Source organism: Ranitomeya variabilis, chromosome 6, assembly GCF_051348905.1.
Source record: "Ranitomeya variabilis isolate aRanVar5 chromosome 6, aRanVar5.hap1, whole genome shotgun sequence".
Classification (NCBI taxonomy): Eukaryota; Metazoa; Chordata; class Amphibia; order Anura; family Dendrobatidae; genus Ranitomeya; species Ranitomeya variabilis.
This window is the reverse complement of record NC_135237.1, coordinates 294,219,715-294,244,651: the sequence shown is the minus strand read 5'-3', so window position 1 is coordinate 294,244,651 and position 24,937 is coordinate 294,219,715.

Below are 24,937 nucleotides of genomic sequence, written 5' to 3'. Positions count from 1 at the left end.
TTTTTTTTTTTTTCTTCTAAATTCTCCCTTTTAAAAAAAAAAAAATAGTGTGAGATAAAGATTGGCAAGTCTGCCTCTGTGCCATTGCTGTGTGTGGCATCTGTCTCTCATTGTGTGCCACCAAAAACCACTGTGTAATACTTGGCCATTTATTTTTTTGGGGTAAATTCTCCCTGTAAAAAAAAGAAAATAAGTGGGAGATAAAGGTTGGCAAGTCTGCCTATGTGCCAGTCCTGTGTGTGGCATCTGTCTCTCATTGCGTGCCACCGAAAACCACTGTGTAATACTTGGCCATTTATTTTTTTTGGGTAAATTCTCCCTGTAAAAAAAAAATAATTAGTGGGAGATAAAGATTGGCAAGTCTGCCTCTGTGCCAGTCCTGTGTGTGGCATCTGTCTCTCATTGTGTGCCACCGAAAACCACTGTGTAATACTTCGCCATTTATTTTTTGGGGGTAAATTCTCCCTGTAAAAAAAAAAAATATTAGTGGGAGATAAAGATTGGCAAGTCTGCCTCTGTGCCATTGCTGTGTGTGGCATCTGTCTCTCATTGTGTGCCACCGAAAACCACTGTGTAATACTTGGCCATGTATTTTTTGGGGGTAAATTCTCTGTTATGATCCTAGTGGCAAGGATCGCAAATCTGACTAGCTAAGAAACTGAACCGACGACTAGCTCTGGGGAAGTGGTAACTGAATTGACCGCAACCTGATCCTATCCGCAAACAACTATAAGTAGCCGTGGAACGTTACCTGGAAATCCTAGACGTCTCGTCACGGCCTGAGAAACTGACTATTCCTAGAAAGAAAGTAAGTCCTCACTTGCCTCAGAGAAATGACCCCCAAAGATATAGAAAAGCCCCCCACAAATATTAACGGTGAGTTAAGGGGAAAGCACATACGCAGAGATGAAATAGATTTAGCAAATGAGGCCCACTAACACTAGATAGCAGAAAATAGGAAGAGAACTGTGCGGTCAATGAAAAACCCTATTCAAAATATCCACGCAGAGATTGCTTGAGCCCCCGCACCAACTAACGGTGCTGGGGGAAGCAACTCCGTACCCCAGAGCTTACCAGCAGCAAGAAATCACATATTAGCAAGCTGGACTAAACTCATCATAAACAGAAAGCATATTGCAGACAGATGAGCAAAAAAATAATCAAACAGAACTTAGCTTCTCATGAAGAGACAGAAAACCAAGATAGTCAGGAGTAATCAGAATAGCACTGAATACATCGACAGCCGGCAACAAGTGGAGGTGAAGCAGAGCTAAATAGGAACCTCCCTAGAGAATAACGAGGCAGCTGATCCAGCCACAGACCCGCAAGATAACAAACAAAGCCACGAGGGGGAGCCCAAAAATAAAACTCACGCAATGCCACCTGTGACCACAAGAGGGAGCCCGAAAACAGAGTTCACAACAATTCTCCCTGTAAAAAAAAAAAATTAGTGGGAGATAAAGGTTGGCAAGTCTGCCTCTGTGCCAGTCCTGTGTGTGGCATCTGTCTCTCATTGTGTGCCACCGAAAACCACTGTGTAATACTTGGCCATTTATTTTTTGGGGTAAATTCTCCCTGTAAAAAAATAATAATAAGTAGGAGATAAAGATTGGCAAGTCTGCCTCTGTGCCAGTCCTGTGTGTGGCATCTGTCTCTCATTGTGTGCCACCGAAAACCACTGTGTAATACTTGGCCATTTATTTTTTTTGTGTAAATTCTACCTGTAAAAAAAAAATTATTAGTGGGAGATAAAGATTGGCAAGTCTGCCTCTGTGCCATTGCAGTGTGTGGCATCTGTCTCTCATTGTGTGCCACCGAAAACCACTGTGTAATACTTGGCCATTTATTTTTTGGGGGTAAATTCTCCCTTTTAAAAAAATAAATAATTAGTGGGAGATAAAGATTGGCAAGTCTGCCTCTGTGCCAGTCCTGTGTGTGGCATCTGTCTCTCATTGTGTGCCACTGAAAACCTAGTGTGTAATATATATATATATTTTTTAAAATTCTCCCATAAAAAATAAAATAGTGGGAGATTAAGATTGGCATTTCTGCTTGAGTGCTGGTCCTGTGTGTGCCATCTGTCTCAAATTATTGGGGCACAGAAAACCTAGTGTGTAACATTGGGCCTGATTTTCCTTTCAGTGTCAGGCACCTATATAGGTATATATAAATCCAACAGAAGTTTGAGTCCACCATATAAGTTGTTTTACAGTAACAAATACCGTTACTTTGGTTACGTTTTGCAAACAATGAGGAAGTCTAGTGGAAGAGGTCGTGGGCGTGGGCGGTCATTGTCAGCTGGTAATGATGGTAGTGGTGGTGGATAGGGTTGAGCGAAACGGGTCAGCAATTTTCAGAAGTCGCCGACTTTTGGCAAAGTCGGGTTTCATGAAACCCGACCTGACCCCTATGTGGGGTCGGCCATGAAGTCGACGATCTTCTGAATCTGGAATCGGAATTCCGATACCGATTCCCGATATGTTTAAGATATCGGGAATTGGTATCGGAATTCAGATTTAAGTGTAAAATAAAGAATTAAAATAAAAAATATCGCTATACTTACCCTCTGACGGGCCCTGGTATTAACCGGGAACCTTCCTTCCTTAGAATCAGCCTTCCAGGACCTTGCGGTGACGTCGTGGTGACATCGCGGCTCGTGATTGGTCGCGCGAGCGGTCACATGGGCGGCCGCGCGACCAATCACAAGCCGCGACGTCACCGTGACGTCACCGCAAGGTCCTGGAAGGTTGATTCTAAGGAAGGAAGGTTCCCGGTTAGTACCAGGGCCCGTCAGAGGGTAAGTATAGCGATATTTTTTATTTTAATTCTTTATTTTACACTTAAATATGGATCCCAGGGCCTGAAGGAGAGTTTCCGCTCCTTCAGACCCTGGGAACCATTGGAAACCCAATGCACTGCATTGGGTTTCGAGTTTCGGCCGACCCCGACCCCGACTTTTTTATAGGATCGGCCGATTTCACTCGACCCGACTTTTGAAAAAGTCGGGTTTCGTGAAACCCGACCCGATCCTATAAAAGTAAAGGTCGCTCAACCCTAGTGGTGGAGCATCAGGTGGTCGTGGTAAAAGCAGTACAGCACCTAAGTCTCGAGTTGTTGAGCCAGGTTCGTTGTCTGGCTACACAAGGCCTCGAACGCTCTCTTTTCTGGGAGTAGGAAAACCACTTTTGAAGCCGGAGCAGGAGGAACAAGTATTGGCTTTCATTGCTGCCTCTGCCTCTAGCTCTTTCGCCTCCTCCTCTGAAAGTGCCAAATGTCAGAGCAGTGCATCGTCAGTGGATGCACCCGGTCAGGAACAAGTCGCTTCCTTGTGTCCTTCACCCAGAACAACAGTGAAGGATGCGTCAGTCGACAGAACATGTTACTCCATGGAGCTCTTTACACATACCGTTCCTGGGTTAGACAGTGAAACAGTTAACAGGCCATGCCCATTCGAAGTTGAATCGGACATGGAGTGCACAGATGCACAGCCACAGCCAGATTACTATGCTGTTCCTTTGACTCAGACCAGAACATTGCCCTCGCAGTGTACTGAGGCAGAATCAAACCCAGCGGAGACTATGGTGCCCCGTCATGAACGCAATACCATCGGCTTACACGGTGACACAGACGAAGTTGCACACGACATAGAAGAGGAGGTCATAGATGACCCAGTTGTTGACCCCGATTGGCAGCCATTGGGGGAACAGGGTGCAGGCGGCAGTAGTTCTGAAGCGGAGGAGGAGGAGCCACAGCAGGCATCAACATCACAACAGGTTCCATCTGCCGGGCCCGTATCTGGCCAAAAACGCGTGGCAAAACCAAAACCAGTTGGAGGACAGCGTGGCCATCCGGTTAAAGAAGCTCCGTCTGCAATGCCTGAAAAGGTATCCGATAGTAGAAAGAGTGCAGTCTGGCATTTTTTTAAACAACATTCAAATGATCAGCGCAAAGTCATCTGTCAAAAATGTTCAACTACCTTAAGCAGAGGTCAGAATCTTAAAAGTCTAAATACAAGTTGCATGCATAGACACTTATCCACCATGCATTTGCAAGCCTGGACTAACTACCAAACGTCCCTAAAGGTTGCAGCACCCTCGGCCAATGAAGCTAGTCAGCAACGCTACATCCCTTCCCTCACTGTAAACCCACCATTTCCCGCACCACCTGCAGTATCTGTGCAGCTTTCTTCGCCAGGCCAAAGCAGTCAGGGAATCACCAGGTTTGCAGTAGGAAACACTGCATGTAGGGCACCGGCAAGAATACCATCTCCAACCCTCTCTCAGTCACCCATGTCCACCGGCACCACCGCTAGTTCCACGATCTCCAGCTCTCCAGTCCAGCTCACCCTACATGAGACTCTTGTTAGGAAAAGGAAGTACTCATCCTCGCATCCGCGTACACAGGGTTTGAACGCCCACATTGCTAGACTAATCTCATTAGAGATGATGCCCTACCGGTTAGTTGAAAGCGAAGCTTTCAAAGCGCTGATGGACTACGCTGTACCACGCTACGAGCTACCCAGTCGGCACTTCTTTTCTAGAAAAGCCATCCCAGTTCTCCAACAGCATGTTAAAGACCGCATCGTCCATGCACTCAGGCAGTCTGTGACTACAAAGGTGCACCTGACACAGATGCATGGACCAGTAGGCATGGCCAGGGACGTTACGTGTCCATCACGGCACACTGGGTGAATGTGGTGGATGCAGGGTCCACAGGGTACAGCAATATTGGGACAGTTCTGCCTAGCCCACGGTCAAGGAAAGAGTTGGCTGTAAGCGTTCGCCCCCCCTCCTCCTCTTCCTCCTCCTCCTGCAGAAGCGAGAGCTCGTCCACAGACCGCAGTCGCACATCCACTCCATCCTCAGCTGCCACTGTTGCACACCAGGTGTGCCATTATGGGACAGCTAGTGGCAAGCGTCAGCAGGCTGTATTGGCAATGAAGTGTTTGGGCGACAACAGACACACCACGGAAGTTCTGTCCGAGTTCTTGCAGAAAGAAATTCAGTCATGGCTGGGCACTGTACATCTTGAGGCAGGCAAGGTAGTGAGTGATAACGGAAGGAATTTAATGGCTGCCATAGCCCTTTCCCAACTGAAACACATTCCTTGCCTGGCTCACACCTTAAACCTGGTGGTGCAGTGCTTCCTGAAAAGTTATCCGGGGTTACCCGACCTGCTCCTCAAAGTGCGCAGACTTTGCTCGCATATCCGCCGTTCGCCCGTACACTCCAGCCGTATGCAGAACTATCAGCGTTCTTTGAACCTTCCTCAGCATCGCCTAATCATCGACATTGCAACAAGGTGGAACTCCACACTGCACATGCTTCAGAGAGTGTGCGAACAGAGGCGTGCTGTTATGTATTTGTGGGAGGATACACGGGCAGGCAGTTGGATGGCAGACATGGAGTTGTCAGGTGTGCAGTGGTCGAAGCTACAAGACCTGTGTCAAGTCCTTCAGTGTTTTGAGGAATGCACACGGCTGGTTAGTGCAGACAACGCCATAATAAGCATGAGCATCCCCCTAATGCGTCTGCTTATGCAAAGTTTGACGCACATAAAGGAGCAGGCGTCTGCAGCCGAGGAAGAGGAAAGCCTTGATGACAGTCAGCCATTGTCTGGTCAGGGCCGTGTAGAGGACACGGTAGCGGGCGAAGAGGAGGAGAAGGACGAGGAGGATGATGGGGATGAGTACTTTTTTAATGAGGAAGCTACTCCTGGGCCAACAGAAATTAGTGGCGTTGCAAGGCCGGGTTCTGTTTTTTTAAGGGAGACAAGTGACGTAGATTTGCCTGTAACTGCCTCTCAAACCAGCACAACCGCAGATTTGACAACTGGAACTTTGGCCCACATGGCGGATTATGCCTTACGTAGCCTCAAAAGGGACCCACGCATTATTAAAATGATGAGCGATGACGATTACTGGTTGGCCTGCATCCTTGACCCTCGCTATAAAGGCAAATTACAAAATATTATGCCACATGAGAACCTCGAACAAATATTAGCAACCAAACAAGCTACTCTTGTAGACCATTTGATTCAGGCATTCCCAGCACCCAGCGCCCGTGATGGTTCTCACACAAGCTGCAGGGGGCTACAGGGCAGAGGTGTTAGAGGTGCACAGATCAGAAGTGGCATTGGACAGAGGGGTTTTCTGACCAGGTTGTGGAGTGATTTCGCAATGACCGCAGACAGGACAGGTACTGCAGCATCTATTGAAAGTGACAGGAGACAACATTTGTCCAGTATGGTTACAAACTATTTTTCATCCCTTATCGATGTTCTCCCTCAACCGTCATTCCCATTTGATTACTGGGCATCCAAATTAGACACCTGGCCTGAATTGGCAGAATATGCATTGCAGGAGCTTGCTTGCCCAGCAGCTAGTGTGCTATCAGAAAGAGTATTCAGTGCTGCTGGTTCAATATTAACCGGAAAAAGGACTCGACTGGCTACCCAAAATGTGGATGATCTCACCTTCATTAAAATGAACCACTCCTGGATTTCAAATTATTTTGCCCCACCTTTCCCGGCTGACACCTAGCTTTCCTATAAAAAGGTCTTGCTTGTGGACTGGTCTTACTGAGTGTTCCAATCTCTTAATTTTCAGCAGCTGTTTGTCCAGCATACGACATGTTTACACCTCCCTCAATGGGAAAATTCCCCCCACGGGGCCGTGGTCTTTCCACTTGGCGCAAGCACCCGTTACAGTGCTGTTTGTCTGAAGAGGTGGGTGTGCCCGCTTTTGGTCGACGGCACTGCCACTGGGTCCCTCATAGTACAATGAAGTGTCTCTGGCGGTGGTGGTGCGCACCCAACGTCAGACACACCGTTGTAACATGAGGGGCCCTGGGACGGTACCGCCGGCCACAAGAGAGTTCCCCCCCAGCTCAAACTGTGCTCTACCACGTGCAGAATTATCTCACACAGCTCCACCAATGTTTAGTCTATGCGCTGACATCATTCAATGCCTGGCACTGACAATACAAATTTGTTGACATCTATGATGCTAGTTAAAGTAGTCTGGGTCAGTGTCCTATATTGACACCAGTAAATACTTACTGCCAAATTACTGTGTCAGAAACTCAGCAGATGAGCCCACCCCTGTACCTAAGTATGCCACACTTTTTTTTTTGTTGTTTTGCGAGACATTAACATCTGTTTATTTTTTGTGAGTACTAACTGTGTCAGACACTCCTTGCAATCCTCCTCCACTGACCACAATGCTGCCTGTGTATCCATGTAACCGATTTAAAACTGCCTTGAGCCTAATTTTTGTTATTTTAGGCCTTCGTTAGCCTGTCTGCAGTCCCTCCTTGCAATACTCCTCCACTGACCACAATGCTGCCTGTGTATCCATGTAACCGATTTAAAACTGCCTTGAGCCTAATTTTTGTTATTTTAGGCCTTCGTTAGCCTGTCTGCGGTCCCTCCTTGCAATACTCCTCCTCCGCTGACCACAATGCTGCCTGTGTATCCATGTAACCGATTTAAAACTGCCATGTGCCTATTTTTTGTTATTTTAGGCCTTCGTTAGCCTGTCTGCGGTCCCTCCTTGCAATACTCCTCCACTGACCACAATGCTGCCTGTGTATCCATGTAACTGATTTAAAACTGCCTTGAGCGTAATTTTTTTTTTATTTTAGGCCTTTGTTAGCCTGTCTGCGGTCCCTCCTTGCAATCCTCCTCCTCCGCTGACCACAATGCTGCCTGTGTATCCATGTAACCGATTTAAAACTGCCATGAGCCTATTTTTTGTTATTTTAGGCTTTCGTTAGCCTGTCTGCGGTCCCTCCTTGCAATACTCCTCCACTGACCACAATGCTGCCTGTGTATCCATGTAACCGATTTAAAACTGCCATGAGCCTATTTTTTGTTATTTTAGGCCTTCGTTAGCCTGTCTGCGGTCCCTCCTTGCAATCCTCCTCCGCTGACCACACCAATGCTGCCCGTGTACCCCTGGAACCTATTTAAAAGTTCATAGAGCCTATTTATATATTTTATTTAATATTAATAAAGCCATGATGGACTACGCTGTACCACGCTACAAGCTAACCAGTCGACACTTCTTTTGCGAGAAAAGCCATCCCAACCCTCCACCAGCATGTAAAAGACCGCATTGTCCATGCACTCTGGCAATCTGTTTGTACAAAGGTGCACCTGACAACAGACGCATGGACCTGTAGGCATGGCCATGGAAGGTTACGTGTCCATTACGGCGCAATGGGTTAATGTGGTGGATGCATGGTCCACAGGGGACAGCCTACTAAGTCTGTCTGCAGTCCCTAATTCAAATTGTCCTCCACTGTCTAAATCTGAGCTTCAACCTTCTGGCTCTCATTAAGTGCTTTTTTTAAAAAAAAATTGGTGTTTGGGGCCTAATACCTCTGTTTGCCGCTCACTGGTGTTCTCCTCAACTGAATAAATCTGAGCTTCAACCTTCTGGCTCTCATTTTTTATTTTTATTTTTTTTAAATTGGTGGTTGGGGCCTAATACCTCTGTTTGCCGCTCACTGGTGTTCTCCTCAACTGAATAAATCTGAGCCTCAACCTTCTGGCTCTCATTACGTGCTGTTTTTTAAAAAATTGGTGGTTACGGCCTACTAACGGTGTCTGCCGCTCCCTGGTGTTTGTCCTCAACTGTATAAAGTTGAGCTTCAACCTTCTGGCTGTCATTAATTGCTTTTTTTTTAAAAAAATGGTGTTTGGGGCCTAATACCTATGTTTGCCGCTCACTGGTGTTCTCCTCAACTGAATAAATCTGAGCTTCAACCTTCTGGCTCTCCTTAAGTGCTTTTTTTAAAAAAATTGGTGGTTGGGGCCTAATACCTCTGTTTGCCGCTCCCTGGTGTTGTCCTCAACTGAATAAATCTGAGCTTCAACCTTCTGGCTCTCATTAAGTGCTGTTTTTTTAAAAATTGGTGGTTACGGCCTACTAACGGTGTCTGCCGCTCCCTGGTGTTTGTCCTAAACTGTATAAAGCTGAGCTTCAACCTTCTGGCTTTCGGCCTATAGTATCAGATAATAAACAGCATTTGGCCTTCAACTTTGGTTGCGGCCTACTAACGGTGTCTGCCGCTCCCTGGTGTTTGTCCTCAACTGTATAAAGCTGAGCTTCAACCTTCTGGCTCTCATTAAGTGCTGTTTTTTTAAAAAGCTTGGTGGTTACGGCCTACTAACGGGGTCTGCCGCTCCCTGGTGTTGTCCTCCACTGTATAAAGCTGAGCTTCAGTCTTTAGGCTTTTGGCCTATAGTAGCAGATATTAAACTGCATTTGGCCTACTAGTGTGGTTGGGCCCTTAAAACAGTGTCTGCTGCTCCTGGGTTTGATACTCCACTGAACAAAGCAATACCACCTGTTTAGTCCTGTTACCAATTTTGAACTGCATTTAGCCTACTTTATTCTTTGGCCCTATATCTGTGTTTCCTCCTCATCCTGCCCATTGCCCAGCCACTGCTAGATGAGTCTGCTGGTACATTGACCTAGACCATTACATTCCCCTTGCACTCTACACAGCCAGAATCTGACCCTGCTGAAAGTAAGTTTCCTCTTCCCGCATGTTATACCACCTTACACAGGGACAAAGAGGAAGGTGCAGATGAAAGTGCAGGTTCCTTCATCAGGTGGGGGGCATACTCGTTGGCGACGTCACTGGCACAGGGCCCCTCAGAGCACGCAAAAGTGTCGCTGCTGGTGGGAGGCGCCCCCGCCGTGCAAACACACCGCTGTACTTTGAGGTGCCCTGTGCCAGTGCCAATGCCAATGAGTGGGCCCCCCCTGCTTGCTTAGGATCACAGCACTTGCAAACTTGACATACTTACCTCTCACTGCTCCACCGCCGTGACGTAGTCCACGTTTCCTGGGCCCACTAAAACCTTGAACCAGCCCTACCCCCCACAACTTTTGCAAAATGACCCCCAATTTCCAATGCCCAACTATTATTATAAAGTTAATTAAGATTGACAAGCTTCAGAAACAAGAATGGATGTTTTTGGCATTAAAATGGGCACTGTAGGTGTTTTCCTGGCCTCCACTCACTGTCGACTATGCTTCCCCATTGACTTGCATTGGGTTTCGTGTTTCGGTCGATCCCCGACTTTTAGCGATAATCGGCCGACTGCACTCGACTCGACTCTGGACAAAGTCGGGTTTCGCAAAACCCGACTCGATCTTAAAAAAATGAAAGTCGCTCAACCCTAGTGGCCACTATTCTCATCTGTTTCTTGTAACAAAACCATCATAAACCTGAAACCATTAAACAAATCTGTTCGCTACAGAAGATTCAAAATGGAAACAATCAGGTCGGTGATCCCCCTCATCGGGCAGAATTGGGTAATGGCGACTGTAGATCTGAGGGACCAATCCATCTGGAACACAGGAAAGTCCTCAGATTTGTAGTCTCTCATGGGTAGCAAATCAAACATTACCAATTCAATGTCCTACCTTTCGGCATCTCTTCGGCCCCGGTTTACAAAAATCATGGCGGAAATAATGATCTTCATCCGTCGCCAAGGGATATGCATTGTCCCATATTTGGATGACTTTCTCATCATGACACCATCTACCCCCCATCTGGAAACAGACGTAACAAAGACTCTGGAGATATTACGGTCCCTAGGCTGGATCCCAAATCTAGGAAAATCAGAGATCCATCCCTCCACAAGGAGAAAGTTTCTGTGGGTTCTCCTGGACTCAGAAGAAAGGATGTCGTTTCTACCCAGGGATCGGCAAATCAACCTTGTCCACAAAATTACCAAATTCAGACACCGCGAGCACCGACCCTTAGGGAATCAATGTCTCTTCTGGGATCCCTGAGAGCATACATCCAGGCAGTTTCCTGGGCTCAGGCTCACACGCGAACCCTTCAAACGTATGTACTTCTACATTCCGGGGTACAACAGATTCCATTAACTCAAAGAATTCTTCTCCCTGGCCACGTGAAAGCAGCCTTGAGGTGGTGGTTAGATTACAAAAATCTTCAGAGGGGGGTCAGCTGGGATCAGCTTCCCCTGAATGCACTCTGCACAGATGCCAGCAGGCGAGGCTGGGGTGCAGTGGAAGAGAGTTACCACTTTCAAGGACGATGGTCATCAAACTTCAGCAGCAGTTCCTCGAATTTAAGGGAACTAAAAGCCGTGGAAGAAGCCCTAAAAGCATCATCTGTGCTGATTCAGAATCACCATGTTCGTATCTACTCGGGCAACATGACCACAGTGGCCTACCTGTGACATTAGGGAGGAACAAACTATGCCGGTCTGAAGGAAATAGCAGCAAGAATTTTTTTCTGGGCAGAGGAAAACCTTTTTGTCTGTCACGGCGGTACATCTAAGAGGGTCAGACAATGCTCAGGCGGACTTTCTCAGCCGGAAAGACATACACCCAGGAGAGTGGTGTCTCAATCAAACAGTGTTCATGTCCCTAACCTCGAAATGGGGAACTCCAGAGGTGGACCTGTTTGCCAACAGACAAAACGCGTAGGTGGAGGCATTCTTCTCCCTCTATCGCTCAGATCGGGTGCAGGGAATAAATGCATTCTCTCAACCATGGAAGTTCAACCTCGCATATGCTTTTCCACCTATCCCCATGCTGGCAAAGACTCTACAAAAAATCAGAACAGACCAAGCCACCGCAATCCTAATCGCTCCTTTGTGGCCCAGGAGAAGCTGGTAGAGAGCCCTACTAGACATGACTCTAGAGGGCCCCTGGCTTCTACCTCAAAAGGTCGACCTCCTTCACCAAGGTCCACTACTGCATCCAGACCTACACAAACTGAACCTGGCGGCATGGTTATTGAGGCCAGAATTTTAAAAGCCAAATGACTCTCAGATAAAGTAATCCAAACCCTCTAAAAGAGCAGAAAGCCAGTAACCAATGCCATCTATGCCAAGGTCTGGAAAAATTTATGTCCTGGTGCTCCCCTGAAACCCCAGATCCCTTCCATCCCAATATAGCACGGGTCTTAGACTTTTTACAGAAAGGTTTAGAAATGGGCCTCAACCCTAGCACACTCAAGGTGCAAGTATCGGCCCTTAGCACCTTTTTTGACCTAGACTTCGCCAGCCACCGCTAGTGTTGAGCGATACCTTCCGATATTTGAAAGTATCGGTATCGGATTGTATCGGCCGATATTCGAAAAATATCGGATATCGCCGATACCGATACCCTATACCAATACAAGTCAATGGGACACAAATATCGGAAGTGATCCTGAATGGTTCCCAGGGTCTGAAGGAGAGGAAACCCTCCTTCAGGCCCTGGGATCCATATTCATGTGTAAAATAAAGAATAAAAATAAAAAATAGGGATATACTCACCCTCTGTTGCACCCTGGTTGTAACCGCTGCAACCGGCAGCCTCCGTTCCTAAGAATGAGCAAGTGAAGGACCTTCGATGACGTCGCGGCTTTTGATTGGTTGCGTGAGCGGTCACGCGACCAATCACAAGACCTCGACGTCATCGCAGGTCCTTCACTCGCTCATTCTTAGGAACGGAGGCTGCCGGTTGCAGCGGTTACAACCAGGGCGCGTCAGAGGGTGAGTATATCCCTATTTTTTATTTTTATTCTTTATTTTACACGTGAATATGCATTCCAATCCCGATTCCCGATATCGCAAAAATATCGGAACTCAGTATCGGAATTCCGATACCGCAAATATCGGCCGATACCCGATACTTGCGGTATCGGAATGCTCAACACTAGCCACCGCTGGATCAAGCGCTTTATGACATCAGCATCCAGGATTCATCCTAGACTCCGTAGTAAGGTGCCACCTTGGGACCTCAATATCATTCTTAACAGCCTTACTCAAGATTCATTTGAACCCCTGGAATCTATGACCATAGAAAACTTAACCCTAAAAAGTCTTCTTAGTCGCAATCACTATGGCTAGACGTATAGGGGCAAGGGGCACTGTGATGGCACTATTTTATTTAGTAAAAAAAAGGGCCCCACATTGGGGAATTGGGCATGACACTACATTTGGCCTCCTTCACTCTCTCTCTTCTGCAATATGTCCTTTAACTGCACTAGATCACCAGGGTGACCGTGCTCTTTATGGTGCATTTTTGGCAAGGGGACTGTGAGAGCACTATTTTATTTAGCAAAGAAAGCAATGCACATTGGGGAATTGGGCATGACATTACATTGGGCCTACTTCTTAATTCTGTCTCCTGCAATGTGTCCTTTAACTGCACTAGATCACCAGGGTGAACATGCTCTGTAAGGTGAATTTTGGGCAAGGGGGCTGTGATGGCACTATTTGATTTAGTAAAGAAAGGACCCCACATTGGGGAATTGGGCATGACACTACATTGGGCCTACTTATTAACTGTGTCTCCTGCAATGTGTCCTTTAACTGCACTAGATCACCAGGGTGACCGTGCTCTGTACGGTGCATTTTGGGCAAGGGGGCTGTGATGGCACTATTTGATTTAGTAAAGAAAGGACCCCACATTGGGGAATTGGGCATGGCACTACATTGGGCCTACTTATTAACTGTGTCTCCTGCAATGTGTCCTTTAACTGCACTAGATCACCATGGTGACCGTGCTCTGTACGGTAAATTTTGGGCAAGGGGTTGTGATGGCACTATTTTATTTGGTAAAAAATGACCCTAATTTGGGGAATTGGGTATTACATTACATTGGGCTTACTTCTTTACTGTCTCCTGCAATGTGTCCTTTACCTGCCACTAGAGAACCAGGGTGAACATGCTCTATACAGTGCATTTTGGGCAAGGGGGCTGTGATGGCACTTTTTTATTTAGTAAAAACAGGATCCCACATTGAGGAATTGGGCATTATATTACATTGGGCCTACTTCGTAACTCTGTCTCCTGCAATGTGTCCTTTAACTGCCACTAGATCACCAAAGTTAACAAGCTCTTTATGGTGCATTTTGGGCAAGGGGGCTTTGATGGCACTATTTTATTTAGTAAAGAATGGACCCCACATAGGGGAATTGGGAATGACATTACATTGGGCCAACTTCTTAACTCTGTCTCCTGCAATATGTACTTTAACTGCCACTAGATCACCAGGGTGAACGTGCTCTGTACGGTGCATTTTGGGCAAGTGGGCTGTGATGGCACATTTTTATTTAGTAAAGAAAGGACCCCACATTGGGGAATTGGGCATGACACTACATTGGGCCTACTTATTAACTGTCTCCTGCAATGTGTCCTTTAACTGCACTAGATCACCAGGGTGACCGTGCCCTGTACGGTGCATTTTGGGCAAGGGGGCTGTGATGGCACTATATGATTTAGTAAAGAAAGGACCCCACATTGGGGAATTGGGCATGACACTACATTGGGCCTACTTATTAACTGTGTCTCCTGCAATGTGTCCTTTAACTGCACTAGATCACCAGGGTGACCGTGCTCTGTACGGTAAATTTTGGGCAAGGGGTTGTGATGGCACTATTTTATTTGGTAAAAAATGACCCCAATTTGGGGAATTGGGCATTACATTACATTGGGCCTACTTCTTTACTGTCTCCTGCAATGTGTCCTTTACCTGCCACTAGAGAACCAGGGTGAACATGCTCTATACAGTGCATTTTGGGCAAGGGGGCTGTGATGGCACTTTTTTATTTAGTAAAAACAGGATCCCACATTGAGGAATTGGGCATTATATTACATTGGGCCTACTTCGTAACTCTGTCTCCTGCAATGTGTCCTTTAACTGCCACTAGATCACCAGGGTTAACAAGCTCTTTATGGTGCATTTTGGGCAAGGGGGCTTTGATGGCACTATTTTATTTAGTAAAGAATGGACCCCACATAGGGGAATTGGGCATGACATTACATTGGGCCAACTTCTTAACTCTGTCTCCTGCAATATGTACTTTAACTGCCACTAGATCACCAGGGTGAACGTGCTCTGTACGGTGCATTTTGGGCAAGTGGGTGTGATGGCACTATTTTATTTAGTAAATAAAGGACTCCACATTGGGGTATTGGGCATGACACTACATTGGGCCTACTTCTTAACTCTGTCTCCTGCAATGTGTCCTTTAAAACCCTAGAACGCATATTGGGGGCCTTTTAGGCCCCCATGCTTACATTTTTGCTATTATCTGCAAAATAACTTTAGTTAGAATTTTGAAACTCCAGGTATTCCTCAAGTATGTCGTTGTTGATAATATCCAGTTGTTCATATAATTTTTTTCATAGGCATTATGGTGTAACAATGCTTGTTTGGTGAAAACTACATCTGTACGAATTGGGGGCCTTTTAGGCCCCCGCTATTTTTATCATGTTCTCAGTAGTGTTTGTGTCTCAAGTTACTTTATTTGTACTCAGTAATGCTGGTGGAGGGGCCAGGGTGTGGATAATAACATGTGAGGATGACTTATTTTTCTGACAATATTGCAGAAGAGGTCCTATTATGTTCAAACCTAGAAGGAAGACGCATCGCTTCTGCAAAAAATAAGTCCTGGAAAAATATCTCAAAAGAGGAACTTTATGCATATATTGGACTTTTACTGCTGGCAGGGAGTCAAAAATCGTATGATGTCCCAATACGAGAATTATTTCTGGACCCACTTTCTGATCCACACTATAAGGCGACAATGTCAGTGGGCAGATATGAGGAAATTAGAAGAATCATTCGCTTTGATGATAAGCGAACTCGTGCAGCGAGGTTTGACACAGACAAATTAGCCCCTATCAGTTATATCTGGAACATATTTATCAAAAATTGCACAAAACTTTACAATCCTAGTACTAATGTTACTGTAGATGAGCAACTTGTACCGTTCAGAGGACGCTGCAAGTTCATACAATACATGCCCAGCAAGCCAGCCAAGTACGGAATAAAAATCTTCTGGATGTGTGATTCAGCAAATTATTATGGCATAAATGGCAAAATCTACTGTGGCAAAGAGGTTGGTGCACCAGTATAGAAGGATCTGGGGTCTGAAATAGTCAAAACTCTTGCTGTTCCAATATTCAATTCAGGTAGAAACATTACCATGGACAATTATTTCACCAATGTTGAACTAGGCAATTTTCTGCTTGCAAAAGCTATTACACTTGTTGGTACTTTAAAGCAAAACAGACGAGAAATTCCAGAAGCACTGAAACACAATCGTCAGCGAGCACTTTATGAGAGTGTCTTTGGATTCAATAACAAAGCGACTTTGGTATCTTACAAGGCGAAGAAGGAGAAATCTGTAATTTTACTCAGTACCATGCATCACGATTGCAGTGTTGACAGCAATGACAAAAAATTGAAACCAGAAATCATCCTGCATTACAATACAACAAAAGGAGGTGTAGATAAAATGGATGAGATGGTGGGAGAATATTTGTGTAAGAGGCAAACAAAACGATGGCCTGTAGTACTATTTTCAAATATGCTTGATGTAGCAGCCCTAAATTAATTCATTATTTATACAGAAACTCATCCAGAATTTCATGCACAGAGGAATGACAGGAGATGCATATTCTTGAAGGACCTTTGTCATGAACTTGTAATGCCTCACATGATAGAGCGAAGCGACTTGAAATGCTTGCCAAAGCAAACTAAAGAAGCAATGAAACGGTGTGACGTACAGTTTCAAATTATTCCAGAGCCAGGAGAAAGAAAACGAAAGCGTTGTTTCATGTGTCCAAGAAAAATAGAGAGGAAAACTGAGCGATATTGTTCCACTTGTAAGAAAACTGTTTGCAAAGAACACTCTTCTGAAAAAATTACATGTCAGAATTGGTCAGAATTGTCGGAATTCCGATACCACAAGTATCGGCCGATACCCGATACTTTCGGTATCGGAATGCTCAACACTAGTCATGCGTTCTAGGGTTAATTGCCACTAGATCACCTGGGTGAACATGCTCTGTACGGTGAATTTTGGGCAAGGGGGCTGTGATGGCACTATTTTGTTTAATAAAAAAGGACCCCACATTGGAGAATTGTTTGTCAGCTCATACCCTCCATTATAAGTCTCAGAAACCCACACCCGTGCATTGGGCCTAATTCTTAACTCTGTTTCCTGCAATGTCTCTTCCTTATCTCCAATGACATGACCTGGGTGAAAGTGTTCTGTACTCTTATAGGCCACAGAATTTAGAGCAAGGGGGGCTGTGATGGCAATAGTGTATTTTTAAAAAAGGTACCCCCCATTGGTGAAACCACATTCTTGTTGGCAAAGACTTCATAACATTTGTGTACCTTAAAGAGCTCACTTGAAAAGCTAATTTTTGTGTTGCCTGATTGCTCACATTGGACACAATACACTTCATATAAATTTGATAAAGCAATGCTGTCAGTAGTTCATTACAAATATTTCTTTCTCGAATATATTAGTTTCTCTCCTTGAGAGTAGTGTTGAGCGATACCGTCCGATACTTGAAAGTATCGGTATCGGAAAGTATCGGCCGATACCGGCAAAGTATCGGATCCAATCCGATACCGATACCCGATACCAATACAAGTCAATGGGAATCAAGTATCGGACGGTATCCCTGATGGTTCCCAGGGTCTGAAGGAGAGGAAACTCTCCTTCAGGCCCTGGGAACCATATTAATGTGTAAAACAAAGAATTAAAATAAAAAATATTGCTATACTCACCTCTCCGACGCAGCCTGGACCTCACCGAGGGAACCGGCAGCATTGTTTGCTTAAAATTAGCGCGTTTACTTCCTTACGTGAAGTCCCGGCGTGTGATTGGTCGCGTGCCGCCCATGTGGCCGCGACGCGACCAATCATAAGCCAGAACGTAATTTTAAAATCCTGAAGGACCTGAAATTACGTCACGGCTTGCTGTGATTGGTCGCGTCGCGGCCACATGGGCGACGCGACCAATCACAAGCCGGGACGTCATGGGAGGCAGGACACGCGCGCATTTTAAAATGCGCACGTGTCCAGCCTCCCGTGACGTCACGGCTTGTGATTGGTCGCGTCGCCCATGTGACCGCGACGCGACCAATCACAAGCCAGAACGTAATTTTAAAATCCTGAAGGACCTGAAGTTACGTCACGGCTTGCTGTGATTGGTCGCGTCGCGGCCACATGAGCGGCACACGACCAATCACAAGCCGGGACTTCACGTAAGGAAGTAAACGCGCGAATTTTAAGCAAACAACGCTGCCGGTTCCCTCGGTGAGGTCCAGGCTGCGTCGGAGAGGTGAGTATAGCAATATTTTTTATTTTAATTCTCTCTTTTACACATTTTTACATTAATGTTGTTTCGATACCGATACCCGATACCACAAAAGTATCGGATCTCGGTATCGGAATTCCGATACAGCAAATATTGGCCGATACCCGATACTTGCGGTATCGGAATGATCAACACTACTTGAGAGTAATAACTTTGGCTGCCTCAAATGTACAAATGGCGAATATACAAATGGCTATATAAAGGGAAAAATACCAGCGCTCACAAACTGAATAGTATCCTTAGCCGCTGGGATCAGAACAGCCAGGTGCCAAGGCTGTAGTGTATTGAGGTTAAAAAGTGCTGTAAGATAACTGATGCCGCGCTTAGGATATACAGTATACCTACTAAAAAAGGGGACATGCAAAATATAACTTGAAATAAAATGCAAAATGAGATGCAAAATAAGATCTCCTACCAGTGCTTCTGCTGTATGCCCAAAATAAATGTGCCCTAGTGAATCTGTGCAGTATGGAAAGCAGGTGTACCACGTTTGTGAACACAATGTCTATCACCCATAACTAGTGGCTCAGGTTTAAGTCCCCAGGTTTCCGTGGAGTGGTTGGTGCACAGGGATATCAGGTGCGTGGGTCGCCTGTCAGGATTGTTAGGTGGCGATCCCAATGAGTAGGTGCTGGCCACAGAAGTGGGCTGGAGGCAGCCGCAGTCAGGCGGGATGACGATAAGTCGGCGTGAATGCCAGGAAAGCCCCGGCAGGTGGCATCCCTGGATGCAGCAAAAAAGAAAGACACAGCTATATGTATGTATGTGTGTGTGCCGCCAATCCTTCCTCACCCTGTACCACACCTGTCAGCCTAATTAATCCGATATAAACCACTATGCTGCTGCCAAACCAAGGTGATGTCTGGAACTGATCTACATGCTATACACTGGAAAGCTGCCGTATTCACCATACTGGGAGAAAATAATTATGCTAAAAAAGAAATATATATGCAAAATACATGTAAAAATGTATGTATAAAAATATAATTTAATTTAATTAAAATCTCTTATATAACTGTTAAAAAATACTTTATTAGTTGCTACAAAAAAGTAAACACTATTGAAAGAACAAATAAATAAAATTAATAAAATGTATATATATTATATGTGCAAAATTCATGAATCAAAGGACAGCAGCCAGAATAAGCATCTGAAAGGCATATAGTGCCTATGTCTAGTATACAATGAGACCTATATATACAGGGGAGTAATTATTTATGCACATTTACGCAAAAAAATGGGGGGGGGGGAGCACTCCCATAGGTTTTGCAAACCTTATGCTAAAGTAAGGGGAAATTCACAAAATAACCCCATGGGGCAAATGTCTGTGTAGGGGAGAATGCAATGCCGACACAGTAGTGTTCTGTACATCATCAAAAGGCATACAATTCCAACCCGTAATATATAGCTTCTATAAGGTTGCCCCCTCTTGAATTTTGTTGAATCTTCTGAATATCCAAGAAACGGATATCTTTTATGCATCTATTGTGCTTTTCAAAAAAGTGCCTCGAGAGGGGGTGGCCTGTTTATCCTTTATTGATGTTTGTGCAGTTCTCCTTGATGCACACCATAAGCCTCCTTTTAGTTCGGCCTATGTACAATTTTTTGCACGGGCACTAAATAAGGTAAATAACCTTAGTGGTGTAACATGTAATCTTGCCCTTAATCCTAAATGTATTTATAGCCTCAGAATCAGTGAATGTGAGTTGCCGTGATTTATTTTGAAATGTGTTTCGGCAGCAAAAGCAGGTGCCACATGGGGTAAACCCAGAGACCAAGTCCATAGGTGTCCCAACCTTATGTTTATAAGTTTTAAGGGTTGGGGTCACCAAGCTGCCTAAAGATTGGGCTTTCCTATATATAACCTTAGGGACGATTATTAAGAGGTCCCCTATAATTTTATCCCTCCGCAAGGTGGCCCAATGTTTCAAAATGATAGACTTGAATTTCTTGTGGTCAGCATGAAACTGCGTGATGAATGGCAATTGCTGAATCTGATCCTGAATGCTAGTACTAGTCGGATTGGTGGCTTTTACCTTGTGTGTCAGCAGCTCTCTTAAAGCCATTTCCACCTGATATTTGGCCTGTTCAAATAATGAGATTGGGTATCCTTTCTCCAAAAATTGTTGCGTTAGGCCCCAGCTTCCTTGTTGTAATCGTCCAAGGTGGTACAGTTCTGTCTTATCCTTGTGTATTGTCCTCTCAGGATATTCGTCAGCCATACAGGCAAGTGACAGCTACTCATGTGAATGAAGCTATTAGAGTCAACTTCCTTTCTGTAGCATCTAGTGAGCAAGTTGTTTTCGTCAATGTATACTTTAAGGTCCAGGAAGTTGATACTAGTAGTGCTGATCGTTGGGGTAAATTCAAGGCCAAAATTGTTCTTGCTTAAGCTAGAAATAAATGTATCTAGATCACATCTCGGGCCCTCACAGATGAATATAATGTCGTCAATAAAGCAAAGCTACAGGACTAGGCCAGTGTGTAAATTACCAGATGTGTTGATGTGTGACTCCTCCCACTTGGCTACATAAAGATTAGCGTAGCTAGGGGCAAAATGTGTCCCCATAGCTGTACCCCATATCTGCAAATAAAATTCCCCCTCATACATAAAATAATTGTGATGCAAAATGAATCCAATACACTCCTCGACAAACGAAACCTGAGTGTCCGGGTAAATTTCTAATGTATAGAGGAACTGACCTGCGATGTGACAGCCCACACTTTGATCTATTACAGTATACAGCGACTTTATATCCAAAGTGCCTAACATGTAGCTAGGTTTCCACCTGAGTTTTTCTAAAACCTGTAAAATATGGCCTGTATCTTTTAGTTAAGCCGGTATTAGTGGCATGCACTTCTGTAGGTGCATGTCTACATACCATGAAAAGTTTGCAGTGAGACTATTTATCCCCGAAATGATGGGTCTCCCTGGGAGGCATGTCATATTCTTGTGAAGTTTGGGAATATGATAAAAAATGGCTAGACTAGGGTCCTTATTCATCACAAACTCATACTCATTTGTGTTTAGGATCCCTAGTGCTTTGCCTTTAAGGCACAGGGTGTTTAGTTTTTTTACATAACTTAAAGTTGGATTATTTTTTAATTTTTTATAAGTAACTTCATCACCAAGAAGTCGAGTGGATTCTTTGTGGTACATCGTGCCGTCCATAACCACAATACCCCTTCCTTTGTCTGCCAGGCGGACAATGATATAATTATTTTGATGAATATCTTTGATAGCTTTCCTTTCTTGTTGATTTAAATTACAAGGTAAATATCTAGTTTGTCTCCTTTGCAAATTTCTAATATCTTCCGTGACTAGTCTATCAAAGGTGACAAACTCTTCAGATTGCTCCTGGAGCTGGACATTGTGTTCACACACATGGTACACCTGCTTTCCATACTGCACAGATTCACTAGGGCACATTTATTTTGGGCATACAGCAGAAGAACTGGTAGGAGATCTTATTTTGAATATACAAATGGCAATTTGAATCCAGATTAAAATACTGTTTACAGAATATTTTCAGACAATCACATAGCTGCATTTCTTGTAAAACATTTACAGATGTGACAGACAATGCTCATAGTGACACAATCTTGAGAAAACATCATTTTTGAGGAATGAAAAAATATTTTTTATTTTCACGGCTCTGCATTATAAACTTCTGTGAAGCTCTTAGGGGTTCAAAGTGCTCACCACACATCTAGATAAGTTCCTTGGGGGGTCTAGTTTCCAAAATGGGGTCACTTGTGGGGGGTTTCTACTGTTTAGGCACATCAGGGGCTCTGCAAATGCAACATGATGCCCACAGACCATTCCATCAAAGTCTGCATTTCAAAACGTCACTACTTCCCTTCCGAGCCCCGACGTGTGCCCAAACAGTGGTTTACCCCCACACATGGGGTATCAGCGTACTCAGGACAAATTGGGCAACAAATATTGGGGTCCAATTTCTCCTCTTACCCTTGTGAAAATAAAATATTGCTTGCTAAAATATAATTTTTGGGGAAACAAAAATGATTTTTTATTTTCACGGCTCTGCGTTGTAAACTTCTGTGAGGCACTTGGGGGATCAAAGTGCTAACCACATATCTAGATAAGTTCCTTGGTGGGTCTAGTTTCCAAAATGGGGTCACTTGCGGGTTTTTTTTACTGATTAGGCACATCAGGGGCTCTGCAAACGCAACGTGATGACCGCAGACCATTCCATCAAAGTCTGCCTTTCAAAACATGACTACTTCCCTTTCGAGCCCCGATGTGTGCCCAAACAGTGGTTTACCCCCACATATGGGGAACCAGAATACTCAGAAAAAACTGGGCAACAAACATTGTGGTCCAATTTCTCCTATTACCCTTGTGAAAATAAAAAATGCTTGCTAAAACATCATTTTTGAGGAAAGAAAAATGATTTTTTATTTTCACGGCCCTGCGTTGTAAACTTCTGTGGAGCACTTGGGGAATCAAAGTGCTCACCACATATCTAGATAAGTTCCTTGGGGGGTCTAGTTTCCAAAATGGGGTCACTTGTGGGGGGTTCTACTGTTTAGGCACATCAGGGGCTCTGCAAATATAACATGATACCCGCAGACCATTCCATGAAAGTCTGCATTCCAAAACGTCACTACTTCCCTTCTGAGCCCCGTCGTGTGCCCAAACAGTGGTTCCCCACCACATATGCAGAATCAGCATACTCAGGACAAACTGCACAACAACTTTTGGGTTCCAATTTCTCCTGTTACTCTTGTGAAAATAAAAAATTGAGGGCTAAAAAATAATTTTTGGGGAAAGAAAAATGATTTTTTATTTTCACGGCTCAGCGTTATAAACGTTTGTGAAGCGCTTGGGGGTTTAAAGTGGTCACCGCACATCAAGAATAGTTCCATGGGAGGTCTAATTTTCAAAATGGGGTCACATGTGGGAGAGCTCCAATGTTTAGGCACACGGGCTCTCCAAGCGCGACAAGGTGTCCGCTAACGATTGGAGCTAATTTTTCATTCAAAAAGTCAAATGGCGCTCCTTCCCTTCCGAGCCCTGCCGTGTGCCCAAGCAGTGGTTTACCCCCACATGTGAGGTATCAGTGTACTCAGGAGAAATTTCCCAATAAATTTTAGAATCCATTTTATCCTGTTACCCATGTGGAAATGAACAAATTGAGGCTAAAGAAATATTTTGTGAAAAAAGTACTTTTTCATTTTTACGGATCAATTTGTGAAGCACCTGGGGGTTCAAAGTGCTCACTATGCATCTAGATAAGTTCCTTGGGGGTCTAGTTTCCAAAATGGGTTCACATGTGGGGGAGCTCCAATGTTTAGGCAAACAGGGGCTCTCCAAACACGACATGGTGTCCGCTAACGATTGGAGCTAATTTTTCATTCAAATGTCAAATGGCACTCCTTCCATTCCGAGCCTTGCCGTTTGCACAAACATTCTATGAAGAGGTAAGTTCCGGACTGGACCAAGGGAACCCAGTGGACGTAGTATATATGGACTTTTCCAAAGCTTTTGATACGGTGCCACACAAAAGGTTGTTACATAAAATGAGAGTAATGGGGATAGGGGAAAATATGTGTAAGTGGGTTGAGAGCTGGCTCAGGGATAGGAAACAAAGAATGGTTATTAATGGAGCACACTCGGACTGGGTCACGGTTAGCAGTGGGGTACCACAGGGGTCAGTATTGGGCCCTCTTCTTTTTAACATATTTATTAATGACCTTGTAGGGGGCATTCAGAGTAGAATTTCAATATTTGCAGATGACACTAAACTCTGCAGGGTAATCAATACAGGGGAGGACAATTTAATATTACAGGATGATTTATGTAAACTAGAAGCTTGGGCTGATAAATGGCAAATGAGCTTTAATGGGGATAAATGTAAGGTCATGCACTTGGGTAGAAGTAATAAGATGCATAACTATGTGCTTAATTCTAAAACTCTGGGCAAAACCGTCAATGAAAAAGACCTGGGTGTATGGGTGGATGACAAACTCATATTCAGTGGCCAGTGTCAGGCAGCTGCTACAAAGGCAAATAAAATAATGGGATGTATTAAAAGGGGCATAGATGCTCATGAGGAGAACATAATTTTACCTCTATACAAGTCACTAGTTCGACCACACTTAGAATACTGTGCACAGTTCTGGTCTCCGGTGTATAAGAAATACATAGCTGAACTGGAGCGGGTGCAGAGAAGAGCGACCAAGGTTATTAGAGGACTGGGGGGTCTGCAATACCAAGATAGGTTATTACACTTGGGGCTATTTAGTTTGGAAAAAGGAAGACTAAGGGGTGATCTTATTTTAATGTATAAATATATGAGGGGACAGTACAAAGACCTTTCTGATGATCTTTTTAATCATAGACCTGAGACAGGGACAAGGGGGCATCCTCTACATCTGGAGGAAAGAAGGTTTAAGTATAATAACAGACGCGGATTCTTTACTGTAAGAGCAGTGAGACTATGGAACTCTCTGCCGTATGATGTTGTAATGAGTGATTCATTAATTAATTTTAAGAGGGGACTGGATACCTTTCTGGAAAAGTATAATGTTACAGGGTATATACACTAGATTCCTTGATAAGGCGTTGATCCAGGGAACTAGTCTGATTGCCGTATGTGGGGTCGGGAAGGAATTTTTTTCCCCATGGTGGAGTTACTCTTTGCCACATGGGTTTTTTTTGCCTTCCCCTGGATCAACATGTTAGGGCATGTTAGGTTAGGCTATGGGTTGAACTAGATGGACTTACAGTCTTCCTTCAACCTTAATAA